Source organism: Pristiophorus japonicus, chromosome 14 (assembly GCF_044704955.1).
Source record: "Pristiophorus japonicus isolate sPriJap1 chromosome 14, sPriJap1.hap1, whole genome shotgun sequence".
Classification (NCBI taxonomy): domain Eukaryota; kingdom Metazoa; phylum Chordata; class Chondrichthyes; family Pristiophoridae; genus Pristiophorus; species Pristiophorus japonicus.
Window position 1 is genome coordinate 96,941,395 of NC_091990.1, and position 13,746 is coordinate 96,955,140.

A 13,746-nucleotide genomic window follows, 5' to 3' on the forward strand; every position below is an offset into this window, starting at 1 on the left:
TGCCTTATTCGCTATACTCCTTGTATTGAAGTATATACCATTTAGTACAGGCAAACCTCCTTGTTGACTACTTTCTAGCCCTTGTTTCCTCTGTCCTTCAAATTCACTTTCTACATTTTTGCTTTCCAAATCCAGCTTTACTTCCCTCCCCACTGAATCTATTCTCAGGTTCCCATCCCCCTACCAAGCTAGTTTAAACCCTCGCAAACAGCAAGCCCCCACCCCCTGGCGAGGAGATTGGTCCCAGCTCTGTTGAGGTGCTACTCATCCAGCTTGCACAGGTCCCACATCCCCCAGAAGCAGTTCCAATGCCTTAGGAATCTAACGCCCTCCCTTTTGCACCATCTCTCCAGCCACACATTCATCTTCTCTATTTTCCTATTTCTGTACTCACTAGCTCGTGGCATCGGGAGTAATCCAGAGATTACTACCTTTGAGGTCCTGCTTTTTAATCTTTTTCCTAGCTCCCTAACTTGAATGCCTTCTGAAAATCCAAATACACCAAATCCACTGGTTCCCCCCTTAGCTATTCTGTTAGTTAGAACCTCAAGAAACTCTTAACAGATTTGTCAAACATGATTTCCTTTCATAAATACATGTTGACTCTGCCCAATCCTATTATTTTTTTCCAAGTGCCCTGTTACCACATCCTTAATAATAGATTCGAGCATTTTCCCTACTACTGATGTCAAGCTGACTGGTCTGTTGTTCCCTATTTTCTCTCTCCCTCTTTTCTTAAATAGTGGGGTTACATTAGCTACCTTCCAATCTGCGGGAATCGTTCTAGAATCTATGTAATTTTGGAAGATGACAACCAATCCATCCACTTTCTCTATAGCCCCCTCTTTCAAAACTCTGGGATGTAGGCCATCAGGTCCAGGGGATTTATCAGCTTTCAGTCCCATTAATTTATTCAGTACTATTTTTTTACCAATGCTAATTTATTTCAGTTCCTCATTCTCGCTAGACCCCTGACACTCCACTATTTGCAGGAAGTTATTCGTGGGTTATAAGAACATAAGAACATAAGAAATAGGAACAGGAGTAGGCCTTACAGTCCCTCAAGCCTGCTCCGCCATTCAATAAGATCACGGCTGACCTGATCATGGACTCAGCTCCACTTCCCCGCCCACTCCACATAACCCGTTATCCCCTTATCGCTCAAGAAACTGTCTATTTCAGTCTTAAATTTATTCAATGTCCCAGCTTCCACAGCTCTCCGAGGCAGCAAATTCCACAGATTTACAACCCTCTGAGAGAAGAAATTCCTCCTCATGTCTGTTTAAAATGGGCAGCCCCTTAATCTAAGATCATGCCCTCTAGTTCAAGTCTCCCCCATCAGTGGAAACATCCTCTCTGAATCCACCTTGTCAAGCCCTCTCATAATCTTATACGTTTTGACAAGATCACCTCTCATTCTTCTGAACTCCAATGAGTAGAGGCACAACCTACTCAACCTTTCCTCATAAGACAACCCCCTCATCCCCGGAATCAACCTAGTGAACCTTCTCTGAACTGCCTCCAAAATAAGTATATCCTTTCCTAAATATGGAAACCAAAACTGCACGCAGTATTCCAGGTGTGGCCTCACCAATACCCTGTATAACTGTAGCAAGACGTCCCTGCTTTTATACTCCATCCCCTTTGCAATAAAGGACAAGATACCAGATTGTTTTATGCATTTGGATAGAGGTTGGCAGTAAAATGTGTAAGAACTAAATTATTTCTATATAATTAACAATTGGCCTTCCTGATCACTTGCTGTACCTGCATACTATCCTTTTGTGTTTCATGCACAAGTAACTCCAGGTCCCGCTGCACTGCGGCACTTTGCAATTTTTCTGCATTTAAATAACTTCTTCCATGAAGACAGACACAAAGTATTTGTTTAATTTCTCTACCATTTCCTTATTTGCTGGAGTTCTTTGACGATGTAACGATCAGGGTGGACAAAGGGGAACCAGTAGATGTCGTGTATTTGGATTTCCAGAAGACATTCGATAAGGTGCCACATAAAAGGTTACTGCACTCAATAAGAGCTCACGGGGTTGGGGTTAATATATTAGCATGGATAGAGGATTGGCAAATTAACAGAAAACAGAGAGTTGGGATAAATGGGTCTTTTTCAGGTTGGCAAACTGTAACTAGTGGGGTGCCACAGGAATCAGTGCTGGGGCCTCAACGATTTACAATCTATATTATTGACTTGGATGAAGGGACCGAGTGAAATGTAGCCAAATTTGCTGATGATAAAAACATAGGTGGGGAAACAAGTTGTGAGTAGGATGCAAAGAATTTGCAAAGGGATATAGATAGGCTAAGTGAGTGGGCAAAAATTTGGCAGATGGAATTATGGGGCCAAGTTTTGGCCTGAGTTGCTCCTGTTTTTTTGGAGCAACTGGTTTAGAATGGAGTATCTTAGAAATTGCAATTTTCGGCATTTAGTTTGCTCCAGTTCTAGTCTGTTAAAACAGTTTCAGTTTGGAACAGATTTTTTTTTCAAAAGGGGGCGTGTCCGGCCACTTACGCCCGTTTTGAAAGTTTAGGCAGTGAAAACTTACTCCAAACTAACTTAGAATGCAGTAAGTGTAGATTTTTGTATGCTCAGAAAAACCTTGCCGACACTTAGAAAATCAGGTGTAGGTTACAAATCAGGCGTAGGGAATGGGGGGGGCGGTGGGGGGAAAGGGAAGTTTACAAACATTAAACATTTCAGTTTTACAAATAAAGAGCCATCATCAATAATAAATGATAAATACATCAATAAATCAACCAATAAATCAATCAAAAAAATTAATAAAAAATTAAAAAAAATTAAAAAATCAATAAAAAAAAACATTTCTACTCACCGACTGCAGCACGGGAGCCCTCCAACAGTGTGCTGCGACGGGGCCGCCCGGTCTCTGTCAGTGTCTCTCTCTCTCTCTGTCTGTCTGTCTGTGTGTCTCTCTCTCACTCTGTCTGTCAGTGTCAGTGTGTCTCTCTCTCTCTCTGTCTGTCAGTGTCTATGTGTTTCTGACAGCGAAGAGAGGGGGGTGGTGGAGGAGGGAGGAGGGGAGGAGGAGGAGGAGAGGGAGGGGGAGGAGGAGGGGGAGAGGAGGAGGGGGGAGGAGGGGTGGGGAGGAGGAGAGAGAGGGAGGGGTGGGCAGAGGGAGGGCGGGGAGAGGGAGGGAGGGAAGGGAGAGGGAGGGAGGGAGAGAGAGGGAGAGGAGAGGGAGGGAGGGAGGAGGAAAGGGAGGGAGGGAGAGGGAGAAGGAGGGAGGGAAGGGGAGAGGGAATGAGGGAGGGAGGGGGAGGGGAAGAGGGAGGGAGGGAAGGGGAGAGGGAGGGAGGGAGGCTGAACGGGCCCGGCCGACGTGAAGAAGCCGGGCCCAAGACTTCGTACGGGGTCTGCCCCCAGCAAGATGCCGGGTGGGTGGGCCCCGCCGAAGGAGTTAAAGGTAGGTGGCCGGGGGAAGCCGGAGCTGGGGGGGAGTCGTCAGAGCGGGAGCTGGGGGGGGGGGGGGTTCGGAGCGGGAGCTGGGGGGCGGGGAAATGGTACCTGGGGGGGGGGAGCGGAGTGGGAGCTGGGGGGGTGGTCGGAGCGGGAGCTGGGGGGGGAGCGGAGTGGGAGCTGGGGGGGTGGTCGGAGCGGGAGCTGCGGGGGAGGTCGGAGTGGGAGCTGGGGGCCGGGAAAACGGGAGCTGGGGGGCGGGAAAACGGGAGCTGGGGGGGGAGCAGAGCGGGAGCTGGGGGGGGAGCGGAGTGGGAGCTGGGGGGGTGGTCGGAGCGGGAGCTGGGGGGGAGGTCGGATCGGGAGCTGGTGGGGGGGGTCCGAGCGGCAGCTGGGGGGGGGGGAACGGGAGCTGGGGGGGGGGGTCGGAGCGGGAGCTGGTGGGGGGGTCCGTCCGAGCGGGAGCTGGTGGGGGTCTGAGCGGGAGCTTGGGGGGGGGGGCTGGGGGTTGTGGGGTTGAGAGAGCCAGCTGAACAGGGGAGGAAGCTGGAGCCAGAACAGGAGCTGGACGAGGGAGGTGCAGCCTGATCTTTGCCGACCCAGTGAGCCCATTCGGCCAGGGCTAGGGGCGGTGAGCTTCGGGCCCCCCCCCCAACAGTTTCGGGTGCTTGGAGCTACTGCACATGCGCGCCCACCGTAGCGCCCCTGTGCAGAGGTCTCGGCACTGATTTTCGCGCAGGGACCTGGCTCCGCCCTCACAGCTTGTGCTGCGCTGCGCCGAGCTCCAATGGACCTGCAGGGAGCCGGAGAATCTGCAGGTATTTTTTTAGGCGCACTTTTGGGCGCGAAAATTGGGCGTCCAGGTCGGGGCTGCGCTGTTCTCGCGGCCCGAAACTTGGGCCCATAATGTGGGAAAATGTGAGGTTATCCACTTTGGTAGGAAAAATAAAAAAGCAAATTATTATTTAAATGGGGAGAGATTAAAAAATGCTGCAGTACAGAGGAATCTGGGGGTCCTTGTACATGAAACACAAAAAGTTAGTATGCAGGTACAGCAATTAATTAGGAAGTCAAATGGAATGTTGACTTTTATTGCAAGGGGGATAGAGTATAAAAGTCGGGAAGTCCTGCTACAACTGTACATACAGTGCGTGGGTGAGACCACACCTGGAGTACTACGTATAGTTTTAGTCTCTTTATTTAAGGAGGGATATACTTGCATTGGAGGCAGTTCAGAAAAGATTCACAAGTTAGATTCCTGAGATGAAAAGGTTGTCTTATGAAGAAAGGTTGAGCAGGTTGGACCTAAACTCATTGGAGATTAGAAGAATGAGAAGTGATTTTATTGAAACGTACAAGATTCTGAGGTGGCTTGATAGGGTAGATGCAGCGAGGCTGTTCCCTTCATGGGGAATCTAGAACTAGGAGCAGAGTTTCAGAATAAGGGGTCGCCCATTTAAAACAGAGATGAAGAGGAATTTCTTCTCTCAGAGGGTTGTGAATCTTTGGAATTCTCTACCCCAGAGAACTGTGGGAGCTGGGTCTCTGAATATATATAAGGTGGAGGTCGACAGATTTTTGAACGATAAGAGAGTCAAGGGTTATGGGGAGCAGGAAGTGGAGTTCAGGCAAAGATCAGATCAGCCATGATCTTATTGAATGGCGGCGCAGGCTCGAGGGGCCAAATGGCCTACTCCTGCTCCTATTTCTTATGTTCTTATTCACCATTATAATTTCTCCTTTCTCAACCGATAGGTGACCCACATTTACCTTAGCTAATCTTTTCCTTTTTATCTACCTATAGAAGCTTTTACAGTCTGTTTTTATGTCTCTCACTAATTTACTTTCATATTCTATTTTTCCTTTCTTTATCAATTGCTTCATCCTGCTTGACTGAATTCGAAAATCCTTCCAATCCTCAGGCTTACTGCTCTTTTTGGCAACATTATAAGCCTCTTCCTTTGATCGATTACTAACTTTAACTTCTCTTGTTAGCCACGGTTGGATCACTATTCATGTGGGGTTTTTGTGCCTTAAAGGAATGTATGTTTTTTGTAAATGATATGTTAATTCTTTAAATGCTAGCCGTTGCTTGTCTACCATCATACCTTTTAATGTAGTTCCCAATCTACCTTAGCCAACTTTCCCTCATAGGTTGCAACAGGTTGCAACTTCCCCGCAACATTAGCTTGTTGTAATACACACCCGACTCTGTACGACGATGCGTCACATGCTAGCACAAGTCTTTTACATGGGTTATACAATACAAGCAGCTTGTTGGAGCATAAAATGTTTCTGGCTTTGTCAAGAGCAATTACTTGTTTTTTTGCCCATACCCAGTTCTCACCTTTGCACAATAACACATGTAGGGGCTCTAAGAGGGTGCTTAACCCCGGTAGGAAGTTACCAAAATAGTTGAGGAGTCCCAGGAATGACCGCAGCTCCGTGACGTTCTGTGGCCTGGGCGTGTTCCTGATAGCCTCTGTCTTGGAGTCTGTGGGGCGAATGCCGTCCGCCGCGATCTTTCTCGCCAAAAACTCCACTTCTGTTGCCATGAAGATGCATTTCGACCTCTTCAGCCGCAGCCCTACGCGATCCAGTCGCTGGAGGACCTCCTCCAGGTTTTGTAGGTGCTGGACGGTGTCCCAACCCGTGACCAATATGTCGTCCTGAAAGACCACTGTAGGCTCTCCATGTTTCTCTGGAAGATCACTGCAGCCGACTGAATTCCAAACAGGCATCTGTTGTAGATGAACAGTCCCTTGTGCGTGTTGATGCAGGTGAGGCCCTTCGAAGACTCCTCCAGCTCCTGCGTCATGTAGGCCGAAGTCAGGTCGAGCTTGGTGAATGTCTTGTCCCCCTGCCAGTGCTGCAAATAGGTTATCTGCCTTAGGTAGCGGGTATTGGTCCTGTAGCGAGAAACGATTAATAGTTACTTTATAATCGCCGCAAATCCTGACCGTGCCATCACTTTTGAGTAATGGAACGATCGGGCTGGCCCACTCGCTGAATTCCACTGGGGAGATGATGCCCTCGCGTTGCAGCCTGTCCAGCTCGATTTCAACTCTCTCCCTCATCATGTGAGGTACCGCTCACGCCTTGTGGTGAATGGGTTGTGCCTCTGGGACCAAGTGGATCCGCACCTTCGCCCCGGAAAAGTTTCCAATGTCTGGTTCAAAAAGGGAAGGAAATTTGTTCAGAACCTGGGTACATGAGGCCTCATCAACATGTGATAACGCTCGGATGTCATTCCAGTTCCAGCGTATTTTGCCCAGCCAGCTCCTTCCAAACAGCGTGTGGCCATCGCCCAGGACAATCCAGAGTGGCAGTTCATGCACCGTGCTCTCGTAGGTGTCCTTGACCATGGTGCTGCCCAGGACAGTGATAAGCTCTTTGGTGTACGTTCTCAGTTTCGTGTGGATGGGGCTCAGGGCTGGTCTGAATGCCTTGTTGCACCACAATCTCTCAAACATCTTTTTACTCATGGTGGATTGGCTAGCGCCAGTGTCCAGTTCCATGGCTATGGATAAGCCATTCAATTTTACGTTTAGCATTGTAGGTGGGCATTTCGTCAAAAATGTGTGCATCCCGTGTACTTCAGCACCTGCCTCCTCTCTCTGAGGTTCAAAATTGCTTTGATTCACCATGGACCGATCTTCCTCTGCCACGTGGTGGTTAGCAGGTTTTGCAGAGCTGCCCCATTGGAGGTGCCCCATTGTTCCACAGCTCTTGCAAACATACCCTTTGAAGCGGCATGAATAGGCTGAATGGAAGCTTCCACAACGCCAACAAGGTGTGAATTGCCTTGCATTTATCCATTGTTGGGGACTCTGAGTCATCTGGGTCACCTGAGGCCTGCTGGCAGTTGCAGACTCATGGTTTCTGCCCTGTACATTACTGCTCGCAAACACAGTTCCAGTTAATTTAGGAACATTGCTAGCACTTGTGTGCTGAGAGATTTGTTTGGTGTTATCACTGGTGGACATAAATGCCTGTGCTATCGCAAAGGCCTTACTGAGGGTCGGTGTCTCAACAGTCAAAAGTTTTCGTAGGATGGTCCCGTGGCCAGTGCCCAGTACAAAAAAGTCTCTGAGCATCTGCTCCAGGTAGCCATCAAACTCACATTGTCCTGCAAGTCACCTTAGCTCGGCGACGTAGCTCACCACTTCCTGACCTTCAGATCGCTGGCACATGTAGAACTGATACCTCTCCATCAGCATGCTCTCCCTCGGGTTAAGATGCTCCCGAACCAGTGTACACAGCTCCTCATATGACTTATCTGTGGGTTTCGCCAGAGCCAGAAGATTCTTCACGAGGCTGTAGGCCGGTGCTCTGCAGACTGTGAGGAGGACTGCTCTCCTTTTTGCAGCGCTTCCTTCTCCGTCCAGCTCGTTGGCTACAAAGTACTGGGCTAGCCGTTCGACATCGGCTTCCCAGTTCTCACCCTCCGAGAACTTCGCCAGGATGCCCACAGTTTGCTGCATCTTTGCGTAGGATTCGTATTCTCGTCGCCAATTATTGTGTTCCTAACACAGATTAGGCTGCACACAGGGAGGTTAAAGTAACAGTGACCTCAGTCTGTAATAAGACACTCCAGAGTGAGGAACAGACCTCCCTTGGGACTTCAGGGGATGAGCTCCCTGGTGGCAGAACGTGGAAGTGCATGCTTTACAGATATGCAACAGATTCTACTTCTTGATTTTCAGAGCCAAGATCCTTTCTCTCTACTGTCTTTAACCCATTCTTTATTATCAGGGATGCCCCGCCTCCTTTTCTATTTTGCCCATCTCTTCTAAAAGTTAAGTATCCTGGAACACTTAATTCCCAACCGTGATCACTTTGCAACCACAATAATCTAATGGTTATTAGATCAAACCTATTCATTTCTATTTGTGCTATTAATTCATCTATTTTGTTGCAAATGATTTGCACAGTCGGATATAGTGTCTTTAGATTTGACTTTTTCCTATTTTTCCCTGATGTCACCTCAGTCAGTAATGCCCTATTACCTTTGTTACTCTCTCTGTCCCTTCCTGACCCACTCTGCTTATTGTTACCCCAAACTCTGCTTTACTCCAGAGCCTTGGCATTTCTCTTGCTGCTTTTAAATTTACTCTTTCCTGAATCTTCCCACACCCCCTTCATTAGTTTAAAGCCCAGTCTACTGCCCTAGTTGTTTGATTCGCCAGGACACTGGTTCAAGTGGAGCCCGTCGCAATGGAACAGCTCCCTCTCTCCCCTGTACTTGTGGCAGTTTCCCATCAATCAAAACCCCTGCTTCCCACACCACTCTTTGAGCCACACATTTAACTTTCTAATCTGCTTATTCCTATCTCATTTGGCACGTGGATCAGAAAACAATCCAGAGATTGTTACCTTTGAGGTTCTGCTTTTTAATTTGGATCCCAACTGCTCAAACGCTTTCAGCAGAACCTCATTCCTAGTTCTACCTATGTCATTGGTTCCTACGTGGACAATGACAACTGGATCCTCCCCTTCCCACTCCAAATGCTTCTCCAACCACGAGGAGATGTCTTTAACCCAGGCACCAGGCAGGCAATTCAACATTCAAAGCTCCCAATCGAATAACTAGGGCAGCAGACAGGGCTTTAAACTAATGAAGGGGTGTGGGAGGATTCAGGAAAGAATAAATTTAAAACCATCCTGCAGTCTTATCCCTCATCCACACAGGCAACAAAAACCTCATACTTGTTGGTTAAGGGAAAAGGCCGAGGTTCCTCCAGGCATCTGGGGTTCCATTACCTGCCTGAGTTGCAGTCACATCCTCTTGTCCCTGGCCACTAAACAGACCTGCACCACTACCTAGCCTAAGGGGTGTGATTGCCTCCTGGATCAAAGTGTCCAGGTAACTCTCCGCCTCCCTGATGCTCTGCAGTTTCTGTACCTCAGACATCAACTCAACAACTCTGAGCTGAAGTTCTTCAAGATGCATGAACTTCGTGCAAACGTGGTTGTCTGGGATCACAATGCTCTCCATAAACTCCCACATGCTACAGTTGTGGCACACAACCTACAATGCCATCCTAATGTGATCTTGTTCTATTTAATTAAATATAATTAAATTTGTATTTAAGTAACCTAGTTTAGAATTTAGTTCCTTGATTTCTTAATTGATCTGGATTAAGTAATGGATAATTAAATTAAATATCTACCTGTAACACAAATGTAAGTATAAAAGTGTTTAGTAAAGACAAAATTGATTCTGTATATATAGAAATGTTAAAAGTGTAGATTATACGGAAAGACTGCAGTATTGAAACAAAATGGAAGCTCACAGACTTCCAGTATGTTATGTTTGTATATTGTCTTCTGGCTGGACAGAGTTTAAAGGAACAAAGGTGTTAATTGGAAAGCCATTAACCAGTCAAGGAGTGGCACCGGCCCTCCAGACAGACACATATATGAGGAGAAGCCAATCAGGAATAGCCCTGAAACCAGGATCCAATTTCAAGGCTTCCTGAGAAACAATGGCCTTAAGAGATATAAAAACTCAAGCCAAAGATTGCTCTCTCTCTTCTCCTTAGCACATGGCAAAAGCAGGACCCCCCTCTACAGACAAAGAAGCAGGTCGTGTGCTTTGCCAGAGGGAAGTAAAGTATACCATATTTATTGTAACATCATTGTATCTGTTGTAACTGTTGATCCGTAGGATAGCTGACGACTGCTGATAGATGTGCACGTGTGTGTGTTTAATAAGCTATTCCAAATTGTTTTAAAAGAATCAGTCTTGCTGTCAATTTAATGGCAGAGATTTAGAAATCTTACAAATTGGGGGCTCGTCCGGGATCTGGCGAGACAGCTTTTGATGATTCTTTTGAACAAGTGGAAATTTCGGGAGTTGCGATTCTAACCTGTGTTGCGAAGTATAAACAATAAACAGTTAAACGGATCGGGAGAAGTTGCGTCTTAATGAGCAGTCGTCTCGATAGTTGGAATTGTTTAAGTGGGGACCCACCAGTAGTTAAATTCAAAAGACACAGGATGAAAGGATCGGTCATGAACAGAAAGCCAACAAAAAGAAATGTTGAGATAGTTTATCAGGAGAAGTTGTCCAAAAAGGTATCCATAACGGACATAGAAGAGTTACAGGCACAATCACCATACTTCCGTCAGGGCCAACATGTGTCCTTTGGGGAGCTCATGGCATTTATCGAGTAGAGCTAAGGCCAAAACGGGCAAACAGTCTCTTGGTATTCAGCGCATTTTATTGTGCCCGGAGAGATGAGGAATTAAAGAGGCAGGATGCCAAAATGATACAAGATTTAAAAGAACTACAAGTAAAAGAGATTCAGAGTGTGAAAGAACAAAAGGCAAAAGAGATACAGGATTTAAAAGAATTACAAGGAAAAGAGATTCAACTAAAAGAAAAAGAGAGTGAAGGTATAAAACAACAAAAAGAAGAAGGCCTCCAACTTGTGAAGCAGTTAAAAGAGGGAGAAATACAGCATTGAAGACAAGAAATTGGTCAATTAAACCACAGTATTAGGCAACGAAAGAGGGGCTGAACAGGCAGCTTTGTTGCTACAACAACAAACCTCTCAAATTTAAATGCCACAGCAACCGTCGTTGAAGCAAATGAAAACAAATTAAAGTAAAAAAAATATAAATTGGAAAACTTGGGGCTCCAACAAGAAATAGAAGATGCTAGGGGAGCATTAAGGGAAGTAATTAAGAAGCCACATAGGAAGGCAGATCTCCCTCAGTGCCAACTAGAAATAGCGAGGCTAAAAGGTAAGTTAGGGGAGCAGTAGGCCCTGGTATCCACAGTAACACGGGGAACCATAACAGAGACAGCAGAAGGGGACAAGGGGGTGACAGATTGGGAAGAGGAAGGCAGTCAGTATAATCCCCAGGGTGGTGGTGTAGGACGGGATACCTTGGAGACACAAGAGCCAATCGTAGCCGTAGTAACCACTTCTTTACGATGTAATACGCATGGTCACATCACCAGTAATGATACCGACTCACGGCCCATATTTGGTGCTGATGCCATGGTGTGTAGCCATAAGTTGGGGCCCATTAATGATGGGGACGACCCACTGGAAGTTAATAGGAGGTGGGCAAATTTCAGGAGGGGTCACCCCGAGTTGGGAGAGAGAGACTTAACACGAGTCCTCCTCTTGGCCTGTTCCACTTCCCTAAAAGATAATCTGCCAGATGCAGTCCTCCAGGCTGCCGCAGCAGCCGATGCACTCATGACCGAGATCCTAAACCATTTAGAGATACAAAAACTTGAACTTAGTGGCTCTGCTTAATCAGACCAAGCAGCGCCCAGAAGAGAGCCCTAGAGCCTTCAGTAATTGCCAGTACGATATCTATCAACGTACCCAGAACCAGGCACCCGCAAATGCTACAGTAGGAAAGAATCAGGAACAATCTAAATCGATGTTCCTGACCCAAATCCACTCTTTAGTTAAAACCACTCTGTTCATAGCCATGAGCCCACCAATCAATGGACAGATATAGAGACCAGCGCTCAAATAGCCTGGGAGATGCTAAAAGACCAGGTGAAGTCACCATCCATTGCAAATAAACCAGTGTCAACGGTGGAGGGATCTCTAAACTACCCCTTTAAGGGACAGTGCTTTAATTGTAAGAAGGTAGGCCACTTAGCAAAAAATTGCAGCAGACCCAGACTGGCACCGAATCATAATGTAACACATAGATATCTCCTGGGGGATGAACCCAAACCCTCTGGGATGGAACAATAATTGGCTCAGTTAGTAACCCTTCTAAAGAAGGACGAATCCAAGCCCTCTGGGAAAGATCCATGATTGGACCTGTTGATAACCCGCATACAAACCCAAATTGCCACGGGGAGGATGCAAAATCATTTACCGGTGCACACAATTGCCAATGCACACTCATTAGAGAGACCCTATGACAGGTTTCGGCCCCCAAAGATTGGTCGGAAGTGGGGTTCCGACATGATGATAGCGGGTGACCAGTAGTCCTTGTTGTCTTAAAAGAGGGCAGGCAGCAGATTATGTTTATCGATACCGGCTCAGCTGTTACCATCATCCACATCCCATACCCTGAAAGCCATGTGGGTAAGGGTTATATGACCCTTAAAGGGTTTAACAGTGATCCAACACCGCATATACAGGGAAGGCCACTGAACTTCAGTTGAGAGGCCTAACCTGTAAGATCCCAGCGCCAATGCTGATGACCACCCCTGACGGAAGGGGAATTGTAGGGACTGATGTGTTGGATCAGTAGGGCACGGTGATAGGTTATAATCAGGACTATGTTTGGATGGGATTGAGAGATAAGGCAGAAGTGATAGAAATTTCAGACGTTCACTCAGTTTTTGCTATTAAAAAGCCATCTGTGTATGACACTCATGGAGTGAAAATGAAGCTGTGGCAAAACTAATTCAGGAAAACCGAGCAAGCATGATTGTGCAAAAATGGCAGGTGAGGAATCTATTGAGGGACCCCCCCGCCACGCATTCATTAAACAGTACCCCATCCCAAGGGAGAGTCACCCTTATATCCGAGCCATCATAAAATCCCTAGTCCAGCAAGGTGTTCTTAGGATAGGCGCTTTCATGACCAATTCACCCGCATAACCGGTTAAAAGGCCTGATAGCAACTGGCGACTGACTATTGATTACAGAAAGTTAAATTCCGTAACACCAGCCTGCTCACCGGTAGTAAGAGAAACTCTCACCATATTATCTCAAATTCCTGCTGGTTCCAAGTACTTCTCGACCCTCGACATCGCCAATGGATTCTGGAGTATCCCTGTTAAGAGGGAAGACCAGTACAAATTTGCGTTCACATTTGAGGACCAGAGCTACAGCTGGACATGCCTGCCTCAGGGGTTCCACAATGCCCCCACAATATTCCACAAAAGAACGGCTGCAATTTTAAAAGACTTCGTCCGCCCTACAGAGGAAAGTAAAACAGGGGCAGAAGCAAAAGATAGAAAGAAGAAAAGTAAAAGTGGAGGGCAGAGAAACCCAAGGCAAAAATCAAAAAGGGCCACATTGCAGCAAAATTCTAAAAGGACAAAGTGTGTTAAAAAGTCAAGCCTGAAGGCTCTGTGCCTCAATGTGAGGAGTATTCATAATAAGGTGGATGAATGAACTGCACAGGCAGCAATTAATGAATATGATATAATTGACATCATGGAGACATGGCTCCAGGGTGACTAAGGTAGGGAACTCAACATCCAGGGCTATTCAACATTCAGGAAGGATAGACAGAAAGGAAAAGGAGGTGGGATAGTGTTGCTGCTTAAAGAGGAAATTTACGCAATAGTAAGGAAGGACATTAGCTTGGATGATA